This window comes from Anabrus simplex, chromosome 1 (assembly GCF_040414725.1).
Source record: "Anabrus simplex isolate iqAnaSimp1 chromosome 1, ASM4041472v1, whole genome shotgun sequence".
Taxonomy (NCBI): Eukaryota; Metazoa; Arthropoda; class Insecta; order Orthoptera; family Tettigoniidae; genus Anabrus; species Anabrus simplex.
The window spans coordinates 786,525,191-786,544,057 of record NC_090265.1 but is presented as its reverse complement, the minus strand read 5'-3'; the positions used below and the strand labels follow the sequence as shown (position 1 = coordinate 786,544,057).

At 43.4% G+C, this 18,867-nt stretch overlaps 1 protein-coding gene across 2 annotated transcripts in view; it reads right to left on the bottom strand.

Moving 5' to 3' along the window:
• Positions 1 to 18,867, bottom strand: part of LOC136857522 (aminopeptidase N) — a 518,903-nt gene that overhangs the window by 193,123 nt on the left and 306,913 nt on the right. The window contains exon 2 of one of the 2 annotated variants that reach the window (XM_068225222.1): positions 197 to 256. The exons of the other annotated variant lie outside the window; for it this stretch is intronic. The gene's annotated coding sequence lies outside the window, so the exon portion shown is untranslated. The remainder of the gene's footprint in view (positions 1 to 196; positions 257 to 18,867) is intronic. 2 annotated transcript variants of the gene reach the window in all.

Sequence of the window (18,867 nt, the reverse complement as noted above, 5' to 3'; positions counted from 1 at the left end):
GACTCCAAGATGCCGGAATTTAGTTCTGCAGGAGTTCTTTTACGTACCAGTAAATCTACCAACACGAGGCTGAAGTATTTGAGCACTTGCAAAAACCACCGAACTGAGTAAGGATCGAACCTGCCAAGTTGGGGTCAGAAGGCCAGCGCCTCAACCGTCTGAGCCACTCATCCCGGCGAACTGCATTTGTACTCACCTCTTTTGATCAACTGGATGGCAGGATGCGGAACGGTTAGTCGAACAAGAACTCACTCACCTGTAACAGAAAGAAAGACGAATATGGTTACTGTCTCGAAACATTAGCTTGCCATCTACAGAGTCTATTTTATAAACGCGGACCGTCCACCGGCGTTTCTACTCTCCGAGACCTAAGCAGCTGCACGTGTGGCGCGGGCTTAGTTCTTGACCTTGCAAGGATCGTGCACGTGTTCGAATAGCATCAATACCCACTCTGAATCTCAGCTGTTAACATGGTGAGACAGTTATCATTGCAGCACCGTATTTTCGTATGTAAAAGTTATTTTAAGTACGAGTCGGCTCGACAGGTACACGATACATTTGTTCAGTAATTTCCTGGTGAAGTGCCACCTTCACGAGCACAGATTCACGTAATTGTAAATAAATTTGAAACTACTGGCTCAGTGCTTAATACAAAATATGCGCGCGCACGAATAGTTTTAACAGAAGAAAAGCTAGAGGACTTTGATGCAAATCTTGAACGGTCACTGAATTACTCACAAAATTAGCACAAGTAGGGGGTTTACCGGGCGAGTTGGCCGTGCGCGTAGAGGCGCGCGGCTGTGAGCTTGCATCCGGGAGATAGTAGGTTCGAATCCCACTATCGGCAGCCCTGAAAATGGTTTTCCGTGGTTTCCCATTTTCACACCAGGCAAATGCTGGGGCTGTACCTTAATTAAGGCCACGGCCGCTTCCTTCCAATTCCTAGACCTTTCCTGTCCCATCGTCGCCATAAGACCTATCTGTGTCGGTGCGACGTAAAGCCCCTAGCAAAAAAAAAAAAAAAAAGGAGGGGGTTTCGGTTTCTTCTGCACACAGAGCTACAAAGCTGTTACATATCAAATCATACACGTTTACATGGGCCCATACTTTAAAACCTGCTGATCAAGCCACAAGAGTGAGATATTGTGAGTGGTATCTTCTATCATTGAATGATCGTTTATTCGTCCTACTGTATGTGTTCTTTTCGATTGAGGCCTGTTTTCATCTTAAAGGTCGTGTGAACAGTGATAACTCTTGCTATTGTTGTGGAGAAAATCCTAATGGTATTTATGAAGGATGACACTTCCAGCATCTTTTATGAGGTAAGATTTCATGTAACATTGCATAGACACTTAAAGCAGGGCGGCCGCACTCGACGTAATTTGGGCTGAGGCAACTGCCGTAGCGCAGAGAACAAACACTGCGCGCTCGGTCTGGGTTTATCCTTACGTATCTAGTTATATATTCGAGTTCTTTCACACTTTTTCTTTGTTATGAGGCCTACTAGGGATCACGTGGCAATTTCAATTCCTCCTTCCTTTTCGTTTCCTCTTCCGTTCTTTCTAGTATTCATTCATCATTGCGCTATGTTTATTCTTCTCTATTCTGACCACTTTGGACCAGGTTTCCTTTTCATTCTTTCTTTCTTTCTTTCTTTCTTTCTTTCTTTCTTTCTATATTCTCTTCTCTTATTTAAAAAAAATCTTTCTTGATCTCTTGTATCCATTTCTTTGTTGAATTTTTCTCCCAAATGTACTTGAACAGGCCTGTCTGTTTTGTCATTAATTCTATAATAATAATGTTATTTGCTGTACGTCCCACTAACTACTCTTAAATTTTTCGGAGGTGCCGAGGTGCTGGAATTTAGTCCCGCAGGAGATCTTTTACGTGCCAGTAAATCTACTGACACGAGGCTGACGTTTTTGAGCGCCTTCCAATATCACCGGACTGAGCCAGAATCGAAACTGCAAAGTTGGGGTCAGAAGGCCAGCATCTCAACCGTCTGAGCCAGTCAGCCCGGCAAATCATTCTATATACAGGGCGGTCGAAACAACGTGAACCGAGTATATGAGCATTACAGCGTTGGTCATACAGATAAGTAATTTGAACAAATCAAATCAAATCAAAATCAAATCAAAATCTCTTTATTTGCAAATGAGGTGTCTACCTCGGTGGCAAATGATACACTAAAATACATTATTGTCAAGCACTAAATTTTAAATTAACAGGAGACGAAGAAAGTTTTCCTAGAATACAATATTATACAATTTACGCTAATAATTTTTTCTATTAAACACACACATCATCCTTAATAAATTTATATTGTTTACAAAATTCTACTTATAATATCTTACAAACATATTCAACTCATATACAGTACGGTATGTGAAATTACTTCTAATAACACTATACAACTGGTATAAGATTAAAATTAACATTGAATTTATTTACATATTTATATTTTACCCATTTTGGAACCTAAGTAGCATAACGACCTGCTGCGTCTTAACCAGACGAAGTGTATACTCTCTGGCTTGGCAGGTAGTAATCAAACATGGCTGCATGCAAATCACATGTATCAGAATATTAATAAAAAATGTAGTCATTTAGCAACCCGCCTACAATTACTGGAGTGATCATTTAATGATCTGATTTTACGACTACTTAGTTGGCTGAACTTAGAAACCTATCAGTGTCCCATGATTCACCGGCAGGTAATTCAGGAGAGAATAAAACAAAAATGAAGCAAATCGGTCCAGTAGACCGGACGGATGGATTCGCCAAAGCTGTTTTAAGTAAACTCTTAATATATAGGTTGTTTTTACGTTCCACTAACTACTTTTTGACCGTTTTAGGAGACTTCAAGATGCTGGAATTTTGTCCCGCAAGAGTTATTTTAAGTGCCAGTAAATCTACCTATATGAGGCTGACGTATTTGAGCACCTTCAAATATCACCGGACTGAGCCGCGATAGAAACTGCCAAGTTGGGATCAAAAGGCCAGCACCTCAACAACAGTGAGTTTTTATTAAATTGAATGTCTCCTATCGCTATCTGAGAAACACCACGCGGAGATCCCCATAAGTTGTTTTCCATGTAAGGTGCGCGTTGGGGAGTTTTGATAATGGCACGCCACATTTCCTACTGCCCTTCAAATCGAGTTCGGGGAGTTTCTACTATAACGGCAGGCTTACTTGCCTACTACCATACACTGTCTAGTTGGGAGAGTTCTCGTTATAATGACAGGCCCCCATTCCTAATGCCAGTTACAATCAAGCTAGGAAGTTTTCATTATAATGGCAGGCACATTTGCCTACTGCCATACACAATCGAGATTCGGAGTTTTGATATTAATAGCAGGCCTCCTTGCCTAATGCCAGTTACAATAGAATTGGGGTGTCTTCATTCTAACGGGAGGCACACTTTCTATAGAAGTTAATGTGCCAAACAATTCTATCTTAGTGGTATAGATGCATCTTTATCAGTTTAGCCATTGCAAGCAAAAAAAAAGACTCACGGTCGACGGAAGTTTCTTAGACTGGCTGCATTTTAATCGTTAAATTTCATGGAGATAGAGCGGAAAAACGAAAACGACGATTTATCATAAAATATACGCTGACTGAGCAAATGTCATGGGATAGCGGAGTACTGATGCGCAGGCGTGTTGTCTGCGCACCACACGCCCCCTGTGCCAGCGGCAGTTGTTATAGGAGACCTTGTGAGCTGTGGCTGTGCATGTGACAGGTGTAACATGGAACGTCTTCGTGAGCTGACACCGTTCGAACGGGGTATGGTGGTCGGTGCCCGACGGATGGGAAGTGCGATTTCGGATGTGGTGCGGGAATTCGGCTTCACACGATCAACCGTGTCCAGGGTGTATTGTGAATGGTTGAATGCGGGTGTCACCGTCCACAACAGACGAACCACCGGCCGTCCAGCCACCCTCGATGAGCGTGACCGGCGACATCTGAGACGGATTGTCAATAGTAACAGACGGGCAACCGTGCAACAAATCACGGCTCAATTCAACACAGGCTGTGCTAGACACGTCTCCCAGTGGACAATCCGTAGGAACATGGGTTCTATGGGATATGGGAGCCGGCGCCGCACACGGGTGCCACTGTTAATCCAACGCCATAGGGCACAACGACGCGCATTTGTCGCCAGTCACCAGGGATGGACACTGGAACAATGGCGTAACGTGATACGGTCGGACGAATCACGATTTCAACTGCACCATGCCGATGGGAGGCACCGTGTATGGCGTAGACCACATGAAGCGATGGATCCCGCCTGCCTCGAAGGTGTGGTCCAGGGCGCTGGTGTCTCCGTTATGGTCTGGGGTCATTTTCCTGGTATGGAATGGGCCCCCTAGTTGTTCTGGAAGAGACTTTGAATGGTACGCGGTATGTTGAGCTGCTCGGAGACCATCTCCACCCATTTTTGGCCTTCCAACGCCCAGACGGTTCTGCGCTGTTTCAAGATGATGACGCGCCGCCATCTCGCTCCCACGTCGCCCGGGAATGTTTCCAGGAACATGCAGCGGAGGTCCAACGACTGCCATGGCCACCCAGGAGCCCCAATATGAACCCTATCGAGCATATCTGGGATGTCCTGGAACGCAGGCTCCGTGACATGGATCCTGCACCCACCAACAGACCAGCATTGGCGGCCGCTCTGCAAACGATTTGGTGTCAGCTGCGTCCAGAGGACTACCAGGGACTTGTCGACTCACTTCCACGGCGTCTCCCTGCAGTTCGCAGGGCCAGAGGAGGCCCCACACGCTATTAAGTGACTATCCCATGACATTTGCTAAGTCAGTGTAGTTGATGTACATAACAGGGTGGTCGGAAAACGTACACTGGGTATATGAGCGATAGAGGGTTGGTCATACTGATTAAATAATTTGAAAAAATAATTAGATAACTCGCACCGATAATTTAATCAGCTGCTGAAGTTAGCCAATCAGATCACTTCTCGGGCGAATTGAAATGGGCTTTGCGAGGCGGTGTCGTTAAACTTGCCTTTAAGACTCCCCTGTGGGTGGGGGACGCAGATTAAGAATACACGCACAGTATCCCCTGCCTGTCGTACAAGGCGGCTAAAAGGGGCCCCAGGGCTCAACTTGGAAAAGTGGGTTGGCGACGGCGGGGCCCTTAGCTGAGTCCTGGCATTGCTTCCATTTACTTGTACCAGGTTCCTCAGTTATCTATCCTGTCCGACCTCCTTTTGTCAACTCCTTTCCTTTTCCGGGCCCGGTGGTATTAGAGCCTTCCAGAACTTGGGAGTCTTTCATTTTCACGAGCTTCGTGGCCCTTGCCTTTCTTCGTCCGTTACTTCATTTTTCGAAGTGGCGGATCCCTTCTTTCTCTTTCTCTCTCTTTCTATCCCTGTGGGTGGGGGACGCAGACGAATAATACACCCAAGTTATCCCTACCATTTGTAAGAGGCGATTACAAGGGGCGACCAAGGGATGATTGAATTAGAACGATGGAACTACTTATGATTAGTACCATCACGCGGGGAACACAGCGGGTCGCCTTTACTTGCGAGTACTACCACTATGTGAGGTACACAACAGGTTTGTGATTAGTAGCAGCAGAGAGTGGCTTCACTACGGGTTTTCAGTATCTGTGATTAGTACCATTATATGAGTGACACCGTGGGTCTGCGTTCCTGTGATTAGTTCCCACTATGTGAGGAACACCACGGGATAGTACGAGTCCCTGTGATTAATACACCTATGTGAGGTACACCATGAGTTTGCGTTGCCCATGAGTGACGCCATTATGTGAGAAACACCATAGGTCTGCGTTACCTGTGCGACGTACAATAATGTTTGGAACAGCATGAGCCAACGCTATTTTGTTTAGTACCGGAACTTGAGAAATGCCATCTTTCTACTTTACTAGCGATATGTAGACTACCATTATGAGGGGCTATTGAACGGGGAGTTTGGACTTAATACAACAAGCATCGTCGATTTAGACTGTGCTTTGGAAGCAGTCTCTTGGTTCGTGATATAGTTTCTGGGAAGGTGAGGCATTGCGGCTCGGATCCACTGATTGTTTTAAATAAATATTCATTCATTCTTCAACATCACATTTTGAATTCTCATCAGTTAATGAATTTTGTACTTTTAAATTGTCATTACATTTCGGATCATTCCATACCATTAGGGGCCGATGACTTAGCTGTTAGGCCCCTTTGAACAGGCAACATCATCATCATCACCATCACCACCAGGTGCCTTAAGAATCCCCATGTGAGCACCAGGCGAAATGTAAAATGTCGGCGGGAGAGGGGTTTGAATACACACCTCCGAGCCAAAGCAAGTACTCTAGCGTGACACCGGCTGAAATCCAAAGTGTTTGTGTATGATGCTGATTTCTCAGAATGGCTCTAAAGCCGAGGCATATGTTGCCATCACAGTCTGCCAAGCCCACTAAAGTGAACGCAACAACCGACCCTATGAGTGACATTTTCACACCATTCATGTCCGCCTCCATAGCATAATCGCTTGTGTTCTTAGCTGCCATCCTCGGGGGTGCGGGTTCGATTTCCGGTACTGCCAGAAATTTAAAACTGGCAGGAGGGCTGGTATGTGGTTGAAATGGTACATGCAGCTCACCTCCATTGGGGGTGTGCCTAAAATGTGCTGCACCACCTCACCTCGGAATGAGAACACGAGTTTACACCATTCATAACAGGGACTGGCTGCATAAGGAATGACATCGCTCGTACTGCGATTACTTTCATATTATAAATTGCCTGGCAGTCTCAGACTGCTGAGCGGCTGACCTGACCCCAACTTGGCAGGTACAATCCTGGCTCTGCCCGGTGGTATTCGAATGTACTCAAATACGTCAGTCTCATGTCGTTAAGTTTACCGACACCGTAAAAGAACTCCTGCGGGACTAAATTCTGGCACCTCGGCGTCTCCGAAAAACGTGAAAGCAGTTAGTGGGACGTAAATCAAATAACATTATTATTATTATTATTATTATTATTATTATTATTATTATTATTATTATTATTATTCTGTACAGAGAATACTCGAGTATATCTTACTTAATTTTAAATTTCATTTTCACATATATTAAAACATGTTATACTGAAAGGAACTCTGAAAGGTTTGTAATAGTAGTTCGAGGCACCTCTCCTGAGTGGCCCCAAACAATAAGGTATAAAACACAGTGACTGTGGGCGTCCGTAAAATAAACTCGTGCTGTCCTCGTGTTGCTAGAACATACATCACTGCGGCTTAGAAAGTGAACCTTAGGTCGCCATATTCACCAACCTTGTCGCTGCTCGCCAAGTGGTCCAAGGTCCACAGCGGTCCCCGGTTCGATCTAGGGTGCGGTATCACGTATAGGTGTGGGCTGTCCTTGGCATCCGCAGAGAATACAAAGCAGTCCACGAGAGTAGGAATGCAGGCCAAAGTAAGAATGCAGGCCAACGTGACGTCATCATGGCAACAACACCATCGAGAAAACTGAGGAGCCTCTATGTGTAGCTGTATCCTGTATCCTTATCGAGAAACCGGGCTTCGTTTCCCGGCTTGTTCGATGGTACTAATCACAGTGGTTCTAATACAATGTAATACTGTGCATCTCTTAGCTTGCCATTTAAAAGTAAGTGCCAGAAACTCCTACCGGGCGAGTTGGTCGTGCGGTTAGTGGCGCGCAGCTGTGAAATTGCATCCGGGAGATAGTAGGTTTCAACCCCACTGTCCGCACCCCAGAAGATGGTTTTTCGTGGTTTCCCATTTTTATAAGAGGCAAATGCTGATGCTGTACTTAATCCAGGCCACGACCACTTCCTTCCACTCCTAGGCCTTTCCTATCCCATCGTCGCCATAAGACCTATCTGTGTCGGTGCGATGTAAAGCAGATTGTAAAAAATAATCTCCAACCTTATTTCATTCTCATAACTGGACCACTTTATGCAGGAAAGAATCATGTCTCAAAATTTGATAACTGTTTTTGTTTTCTCTTTTTTCGCTGCTATTTCTCATACTCTGGTGAAGTCACGTGTTCTAACTGTGTGGCATATTTGGTCTTGGGTCTATTTTACAACCGGATGCTCTTCGTGACACCAACTTAGTGTGAAGGGATGTGGTCACGTTGTTGGTAGTGTGGTGCGGTGTGTGCTTCTGAAGAGGAGTGTGTTGGGATAACACAAACATCCAATCCCCAAGTCAAAGGAATGAACCAGACTGTATTAAAATCTCGACCTACAGAAAATCTAACCCTGGGCCCTCTGAAGCGAAAGCCTTGACGGTGACCATTCAGCCAAGATCCGGCTCCATGGCTAAATGGTTAGAGTGCCTGCTTTAGGACCAAGTTCCCCGTGCGGGTTGGGACGGTAGAATAACATCCACGGTATCCCCAGCTTGCCCCAAGAGGCGACTAAGAGGGTCCATAGGGGCTATTAAATTTAGAGCGTGGGTTGGCAACTGCAGGACCTTTGGCTTCCACATACTTGTGCGAGACTCTGCACTCATATCCGACTCCCTTTGTCAACTCTCGTTCTTTTCCGACCCCGACAGTTTGCGAACCCTAGAGAGTCTTTCATTTTCACGCCCTTCGTCGCCCTTGTCTTTCTTTGGCCGATGACTTAAAAAAATTAATTCACAGCATGTTCCAGAAGTATGCTCTGTATGTAACATCAAAATATTTTTACATAGATAAACTTACATAATTGTCAATACTACGCTTGTTATTTGTTAATTCGATAATTATCTTGCATAATTAATTCTGTTTTAATTAACATTAAACATTCCGATATTTTACTCTACAAACTAACATTTAGTAATCTGATCTGCTACTGTCTCTATCAATCGAATTTAAGTAGAAAAATTCTTTCGTAAAATACATCATTAATTTAACTTTGTCAAATGTCCGCTTTACGTACATATTCTATTCTTTAATAATTGCCTTTCTCTTTCATATCTTTCACACCTCAATGATACATGATCAACCGTTTGATCCTCCGTTCCACAGGTACACAAAGGACTAACTTTAATTTTTAATCGATAGAAATATGAATTTATTTTCCAATGTCCTGTTTATTAAGTCATCATTTTCCCGGTTAATGGGAACTTTAATATTTTTTCCCGAATTGTCAGACCGTTTCAGTTTTTCCCTGTGATTAGTGTTAGCAGAGGATGGTTGCCCAGTTGTACTTACTCTTGAAACAACAATCACCACCACCACCACCACCACCGCCACCACTACCACCAAGGGGTCTCGTGTTCGATTCTCGGCTTGGTCGGGAATTTTAACCTTCCCTGGTTAATTCCGATTGGTCGGAGGCTGCGGGTGTGTGACTCTTGCAGCATTATAATTAATCATAAGTAGGGCCTCATGCTCACAGACGCGCAACTCGCCTATAAACCGTCAACTCCAAGGGCCTTCACTAGGCCTCTGCGGAGGCCACACGCCATTATTACTATTTCATTTTGACCAATCATAGGGAGCATTGGAACTTGTTCATTGGCTTGATGACTTTCGTATTCCTATTCTTCCAAAATATCTTCCTGAACTCACTGTGGTGCCTCTTCCGTTCTTCTGACCACTCTGTACCAGTCCTGCTGCTAGTTTTCACCATAAATGTGTGTTTATTTACTGAGGTCCTGAAGACTTCGCGATTTTCCATGATGTCTTACCTGACGTTTGATTTATTCAGATACCCTGTTGTTTCCTCCATCCAATGTATTCTCCTGTCTTGGGAATTTATTACATTGAACAATATTTTTCTTGAGTCTATAATTATCTATCGTAAAATTGTGTCCAAAAATTTCAAACGACTCCTCCGTACAGTATTGAAGAAACTATCTGTAACTATACAGGTCTTAAGTTCGCCTTTTGATACAAATTTGATTTTCTTGTATGGGGCAGAATATTTTCCTAAGAATTCTACGTTCTTGTTTTTCAATATCTGCAATTTCAGAATGTTATGGTTTCTGATGCATATAAAGGTTCTGGTAGAATAAATGTTGTGTAATGTTTCAGTTTAACATTAGGTGACATTACTCGTTTCTTGTAGTGATCCCATGTTAGTCTAAATGCCCTCTGAAGTTCTGAGGCCCTTTCTGTATTGGCCAAACTGTCTAATCCCTAAGGAAGAATTATTTCTCCACATGCCTGTGAAATTGTCTCATATGCCATTTAAATTCTATCTTTCCTGCACTTTTGCTGAAAATTCTGCATATACAGTAGAAGTTCGATAATCCGGCACGTTCGGGACCGGCCCGGTGCCGGATTACCGAAAATGCCGGACTATCGGGCGGTACCTCTTACTACGATATAGGTTAAGGCGTACAGCGAAAACAGCTGTAACACGGCGTTTTGCAGTAAAATCTTTTTGTATTTTTATGTCGTAAATTTTTGACGAGCCAATATTAAATCCAGTCAACAAAATATTTCTATTCTCACCTTTCTCCAGGCGTTTGATGATTTCCAGTTTCTGGTTGATGGTCACAGTTACGTGCTTACGTTTGTCTCCTGATATGAAACTTGAAGGTTTCGGTTTCGAGAACATTGTCACTGCTTAAATACCAAGAAAACTAGCACAGGGCACTTTGATATGTACACCGACTGACAGAGCAAATGCAACACCAAGAAGGAGTGGTTCGAAAGGGATAAAAGTTAGGGAAAAAACAGAGACGGCACGGACCAAGGTCTGTCTAGGGAGGTCAAGTCACGAATGCTTCTTATGGATCCGCCATATTGGGTCTTTAAGCGAGAGTAACCAAAGGCAAGTGTATTCGAATTTAGAGGATTTCTGTGCCGTACATTGAAATAAAAACAAAATACCAACTATTTTTCATAAATAATTTAATTGGACATCTATTGTTCATGTATATATAACTATAACTGTCCAACACTCAAATTATATGAATACATTCACATCTATTTGAATAGGCAGATAATTAACAGAGCCTGATTTTTTTTATTTTTTTTTTTGAGAAACAGGTATCAACAGAAAAGCTCATGTCCTACTCTTTTACTTCCTTACAACTTTGTCTTACTGTGTTTCTTATTAATATCATCTGTCAAATGCGTAATCTTATTGACATAAACATAGAAATCTGATTGCCGGTACATGAAATACTGAACTTGAAGTAGGCCTACTGTACTTAAAGTACTAAAAGACAGTTGTAATAAATTACCTTCAGCGTTTTCTTTATTAAGAAAGTAATTACCGATACTGCGTTTCTAAACGGTTACTCCAGTATGTTGACAAGCACTGAATGCCTCTTGAGTTGAGTTATGTATGGTAACTGTTGTTATCCATTCTTGTAGTATTTCTTTGGGTTCTAAGGCAAAAATACTCTGCACATATGCAACAAGAGTGATGTTCTTAGCTACTCTTAACTAGTTTATTGATAACCCATGCAGCTATATAGTACAAAGTGGTGGTGGTGATTATTGTTTTAAGAGGAAGTACAACTGGGCAACCATCCTCTATAAACACTAATCAGAAGAAAACAAATGGAAGGGGTCCAACACTTCGGAAAATGGAGGTATCGGCAAAATAAAGATGAAGGCCACAAAGTGCGTGGAAATGAAAAACTTCCTAGGCCTCGAATGCGCTAATGCCGTCGCGGTTGGAAAAGAACAAGTGTTGACCAGGGGAGGTCGGTGGACTAGAATAGGTGAGAGCCTAACACAAGTAAGTGAAAGCAATGTAAATACTCAGCTAAGGGCCTCGTAGTCACAACTCAAATTGATTTCCCCCTGTGGGCGGGGGCAATAGAATAACACCCACGGTATCCCCTGCCTGTCATAAGATATGAGTGAAAGGGGCGTCAGGAGCTCCTAACTAGGGAGCGTGGGTTGGCGACCATGGGGCTCTTAACTGAGTCCTAACATGCATGCAAACAATAATAATAATAATAATAATAATAATAATAATAATAATAATAATAATGGTTAAGAAAATTAAAGCCATTGGTAGACAAGATTTCATAAGAAATAGAAATTCAGTCACTATTAAGTTGAGTTAACCTAGGTTAGGCTATTTTAGGGATTACATAAGGCTACATTACATTAGGCTACGGTACGTTAAATTACAGTAGTTGGTTAGTGCGAGTGTTGTAATCTTTTAAGTATTTGTCCAGCCATATAATGTACTCCATAGAGCATTTAAGATGAATAAAATATAGCTGTAAATAATAACTACAGTACCGTATAAGACTACTATTAACAATTGTTGTTGTAATGATGGCAAGCTGGACACAAATGGTTGGTTTGAAGTGATAGGCCAGCGAAATTAACCAATTACGGTTAAAATTCTTGACCTTGCCGGGAATCGAACCCGGGACCCCTGTGACCAAAGGCCAGCACGCTAACCATTTAGCCCTGGAGCCGGACACATGAAAAGGAAATTTTCATAAACATCAGTACTACTATTTTCCTGTTACTTCTCTTGCTTGTTTTGAAAAACAATTCTCGTTCTTTGGGAGGTTTCCTATTATATGTCAAAGACTTGGGTGGATTAGGGACGTTGAAAATTTTTGGAATGGAATTCCACCTGAGTAGTTTACGTTCATCTGCCCCCTTTAGTTCAAATTGCGATTCTTCAAAATTATGCTAGAAGAAAGTACATAATAAGACCTATAAATATAAAACATCGTTCATATAAACATATTATTATTCAGGAATGATACGAATGTATAACTTCACTAACCTCGCACAAGACGGAATTATCTGTAGACTGCCATTTGTCACGCCTACAGTTTTGTACCCACTGAGCTCTCCTTTGCTTACCTCTCGGGAAACAAAACACTCTAATTCCGTCAGTTGTCTTTTTGACAGTTTGGTGCGGCACAGTATCCCATTTTCCTTCAAAATACAAGTAATAACTCACATCATTACATCATTAATAATCCCGTTATACGATATTTAAGACCCAATATGGCCGCCACCGCAAAGGATTGTGGTAGCGTGACCAGACCTCCCTAGACAGACCTTGGCACGGACGAATAATTGATGTTTATTTCAAACCGATATGCAGGTTACACAATGCGCACGGCATCGACTCAGTAGGATGTAGGACCACCGCGAGCGGCGATGCACGCAGAAACACGTCGAGGTACAGTCAATAAGAGTGCGGATGGTGTCCTGAGGGATGGTTCTCCATTCTCTGTCAACCATTTGCCATAGTTGGTCGTCCGTACGAGGCTGGGGCAGAGTTTGCAAACGGCGTCCAATGAGATCCCACACGTGTTCGATTGGTGAGAGATCCGGAGAGTACGCTGGCCACGGAAGCATCTGTACATCTCGTAGAGCCTGTTGGGAGATGCGAGCAGTGTGTGGGCGGGCATTATCCTGCTGAAACAGAGCATTGGGCAGCCCCTGAAGGTACGGGAGTGCCACCGGCCGCAGCACATGCTGCACGTAGCGGTGGGCATTTAACGTGCCTTGAATACGCACTAGAGGTGACGTGGAATCATACGCAATAGCGCCCCAAACCATGATGCCGCGTTGTCTAGCGGTAGGGCGCTCCACAGTTACTGCCGGATTTGACCTTTCTCCACGCCGACGCCACACTCGTCTGCGGTGACTATCACTGACAGAACAGAAGCGTGACTCATCGGAGAACACGACGTTCCGCCATTCCCTCCTCCAAGTCGCTCTAGCCCGGCACCATGCCAGGCGTGCACGTCTATGCTGTGGAGTCAATGGTAGTCTTCTGAGCGGACGCCGGGAGTGCAGGCCTCCTTCAACCAATCGACGGGAAATGGTTCTGGTCGATATTGGAACAGCCAGGGTGTCTTGCACATGCTGAAGAATGGCGGTTGACGTGGCGTGCGGAGCTGCCACCGCTTGGCGGCGGATGCGCCGATCCTCGCGTGCTGACGTCACTCGGGCTGCGCCTGGACCCCTCGCACGTGCCACATGTCCCTGCGCCAACCATCTTCGCCACAGGCGCTGCACCGTGGACACATCCCTATGGGTATCGGCTGCGATTTGACGAAGCGACCAACCTGCCCTTCTCAGCCCGATCACCATACCCCTCGTAAAGTCGTCTGTCTGCTGGAAATGCCTCCGTTGACGGCAGCCTGGCATTCTTAGCTATACACGTGTCCTGTGGCACACGACAACACGTTCTACAATGACTGTCGGCTGAGAAATCACGGTACGAAGTGGGCCATTCGCCGACGCCGTGTCCCATTTATCGTTCGCTACGTGCGCAGCACAGCGGCGCATTTCACATCATGAGCACACCTCAGTGACGTCAGTCTACCCTGCAATTGGCATAAAGTTCTGACCACTCCTTCTTGGTGTTGCATTTGCTCTGTCAGTCAGTGTATGTTCACTACACTACTGCACTACTGCAGTACGGATCCTAGATAGCAAGAAAAAAGTACTATAGCGAAAAGTGCTCGCAATCAAAACAATGAACTGAACCTGTGTGTGGTGACAGCCAACAATGCCAATTGTGTCTAACAATAGCAGACGCTTAGTAGACATTTCCGTGTGGTTTCGAACCGCGCCGTGCGCTTTAACTATCACAAACGTAAAAAAACAAAAACAGAAAAACATCAAAAATCCTGGAATGGTGCCGGACCATCCGGCGTTCCGGACTGTTGGATGCCGGACTAATGGAATTCTACTGTACTTGGTTTTCTCGAATGATATTATTATTGTTTTTATTATTATTCAGCCAAGCAGTTTGTATCGCTTAAATATGAATAATTAGTCAGACCCTCCCACGAGGTTGGATGGTATCTGTCGTGTTTAGGAACCTGCGTGCTACTGTGGTGCTGATGATTATTGTTTCAAGTGGAAGTACAACTGGGCAACCATCCTCTATATAACACTAATCAGGAGGAGAGTGGGAGAGTTCCCACACTCCGAAAATCTGGGTATCGGCAAAGGAGCCACCAAGTGTATGAAAATGAGACTCCCTAGGCCCCGAAAAGCTAATACCGTCATGGTCGGAAAAGAACAAGAGTTGACTAAGTAAGGTCGGACAGGAAAGAGGAAAGCGAGGAACCTAGCTGAAGTAAGTTGAAGCAGAATAATACTCAGCTAGGTGAACCAAGGTCGCCAACCCAGACTCGCAAATTGACAGCCCGTGGTCCCTCTTTTAGCGTTTCTTACGTCAGGCAGGATGTATTATATCACCTTCACCTTTAGGTGGACGTTGTGTGTGGTGTATGAGTTGCGAGAATTTTGGGGGTCTCTGCACAAACGCCCCGTCTCCGAGCCAAAATCCCCCCTTGACCCGGAGGGGAATCTAAAAAGACCAAGACGATGGCTATTCAGCTATGAAGCCAGGCAATAAACGAGGCTAATTAAGCAATTCCTAACCAATTATTCCATATTCTGTGAAAAATATAATAATTCAATTACCGCACATGAGTGCCATCTGTAGACGAATAAAGAAAAGACTAGAATTGCATATTTCAATTTCTGGGGAGAGCATTCAAATGTCCGACTTTCCTGACATGGAATCAACATCGACTATATTTGATTGAAGATTAAATTTCAATCTGCCGGGTTCAGTAGCTCAGACAATAGAGCACTGCCCTTTCGAGCTCAAGTTCATGGGTTCTATTCAGCCGAAGCCAAATTTCATTTGAAGGTGCTCAGATAGGTCAGCTTCGTGTCGGTAGATTTACCGACACTTGTCCGGCATCTCTTCGTTCCTGCCATGGATGATCACCAACTGAGGAGACAGTATTCGTTCATTGTAATGAAAATTATTACATGGTGTTAGTTTGGTAGTACTACAAAATACCAAAGATATTACAATTAGAGAAATGTTTCAATAATATTTGAAATTCAGGGTCTCTCATAGAATATATATTTAGACCGAACGCACGGTGTTTGTACTCTGCGCTACGGCAGCTGACTCGCACGTGGCCACACTGCTTTACGCATGTATACAATTATGAAATTTACCTTATAAAAGATGCTGGACGTGTCGTCCTTCCTGGGTTATACAGGCATTGTGTCTGGTTACCACATTCTGACTGACGCAAATGAGTTCTGCCACCGTAATGTTTCTGATTTCATTCATAATATTTTCTTTCAGGTCCTTCAATGTGTGAGGATATGTTCGATACACTTTTCTTTCAGTTTACCCCCAAGTAAATCTCGCGCATTGTTAGATCTGGAGAACGAGGGGTAATATACCATCACTGATCACTCTGGAAACACTTCCGAGATTGTAAGAAGAGGATCTTCTGCTATATGAGCAGGAGGTGAATCTTGTTGAAACCACCCACGCGATTTTTCTTCTTCCGTTAACTGATGGAAGAACGCCATCAAAAGGTCATCTTGATACCTCTCTGCATTTACTGTCGTCTCGAAAAATAGGCCCAATTATTCCCTCTCCCCTCCTAGTCATGGGAGACAGCACGCGCTCATCGCAATCATTGCAATAACATGCCACTAGTTTTATCAGCATTAAAAAATACTTAACTCATTCTTACTAACGAACCATCACAACACACAAACTACGTATAATTTACTGCTATATTTCATATTCTATGTACGTCATTTAGACATATCTTTGGAAGTTGGACACAGTGTTTTTTTGTTGTTGTTGTAAAGTAGTGTTTATGAATGAAAGTAGTCCCTCATCCTTTACCTCATTGATTAAATTTCTTGGTTATAGGTTTATTTGAGTCAATTCTTTATCTCCATTAGTATCCAAAACTCTCTCGCAAGTCTAGGTTTCATGTGCTAATTAGATACCTTGCAGCATCTTCACCTTGTAGTTAAGCAAGTATTGCTATCCATAAAGCAAATCCATTTCATATTTTTCTAATGTTGATGAAAATTAAAGTTCCCACATTTTTGACTGCAGAATGGTAACCTACACTAGCAAATCAAAATGATACCCGCTTACGGGGCTGTCTACTCGCAGGCGTATATGGAGTAGCGACGCAAGCGTCAAGCGCAACTGGTATCTCTCCACGAGGCGCCACGTGCTTCCTGTATGAGAAATATTGGACATGGTCTCAAACAAATTTTCAAAGAAGTTGGAAATCTTATCGTACATATTCTTTGGAACGTTATTGCAATCCCTAATTCCTATTTCTATAAACCAATATTGGCTAAATTTGTCCTCCTGAATTCAAACTTCATTTTTCTTAATTAAAAACTTCATTCAACCTTATTCGACTGCTAATGTGATCCAACGAGAAATGATACGGAGGTATCAAACCATTCTATGGACTGAAGACCGAAACAACAACCAAAGTCTGTCTGAAATTAGATTGATGTAGATAATATCGTCCGAGAAAGTTTTCCCTGATTTTCTTTTTAACTGCAGGAAAAGTTAAGTTTCGCATTCTTCTTCTTCTTCTTCTTGTTAATTACGGCGAGGCCTGCTAGGGACCAAGTGTCAAATTCAATTCATCCTTCCTCGTTTCCTCTTCCGTTATATCCAGTATTCCTTCACCATTGCACTGCGCTTTACTCTTCTCCCCACAGACCACTTCGGACCGGGTTTCCTTTTTATTCCTTGAAATCCTTCTTCTTAAAACTTCATATTTTAAAATTTCTCTCCATAGTTTACTTATTTATTTCTAATTCTTTTTCTACCTCTTATATCCAGCTTGTTGAATTTTCTCTCAAAGGTACTTGAAAATACGTTTAGTCAATCTGTTATCGCCCATTCTATAGATAGTCCAAAAATAACAATATCTGTGCTCATATTGTTCCTGGTATATTTCCTTACTATTGCTAATTTCCACTGTTCTTTTGTTTTCGTTGGACCCAATATTTTTCTCATATTTCTTTCTAGTAGTTACAGTTTATCTAAATTACCTCTGGTGACGAGTTTGAAGGCCCCTAGTGGCGCTGTTATCAACTTGAGCACGTCAAAATGGGGAGTGATGATTCACGTCAGTACTGAGAACGCTCGCGTAGAGTTTCGTGACATTAGCTGAAATGATGCCGAAGCGGATTGACCTTTTCGGTAAGGGCTACATAACAGCCCTTTACGATGCTAAATATAGCTATTCTTCAATCCAAGGAATGTGCAAGAAGCGTGATTTGATATAAAAGAACGGGATCAGTGCTGTATTGAATAAAAGAAGGCAAAGGCCGACTGGGCTAGGCAGGGAAATCCACGACCAGCCACCAGCCGTACACTAGAAAAGTCTCAGGTGGTAACTCTACCCCACCAAAGGACTATCGAACTTAAGTTGGATATCTATTTCAACAGTTAACACCATAATCAACAAGGACATGGAATTAGAAAAGCGGCATAAGCGCCGAGTTCAAAGCTGTTGCCTCGTCGCAGTCCGGCTCCATGGCTAAATGGTTAGCGTGCTGGCCTTTGGTCACAGGGGTGCCGGGTTCGATTCCCGATAGGCTCGGGAATTTTAACCATCATTGGTTAATTTTGCTGGTACGGGGGCTGGGTTTATGTGTTGTTATCATATCATCCTCATGACGCGCAGGTCGCCTTCGGGAGTCGAATCAAAAGGCCTACACCTGGCGAGCCGAACATGTCTTCGGACACTCCCGGCACTAAAAGCCATACGCTATTTCATTTTGCCTCGTCACATTTCGAAACGTCGCACTAACTCAAGAAAGCTGTGTGAGGGTCATCTGGCAGCGAACAGATGGAAAAATACGGTGACATTAGACGAAGCATGTGTACATTATTGAATGTAACAAATCCCGCTCGATTTACTACCACCCCAGGGATACTGTTTTAATTATCAAACATTGTGTAAAGAATGCCAGGAACGTTTTCCGAAGGGTTTTACAATCATTGCTGGATACTGTTACAATGGCAAGTTAATAATTCGCTGTGTCGCTAATAATGTCTACATATCATCAAAAGGTTTCAATACCCATTTACAACACAGATATCCCAGCACTGTATGGCA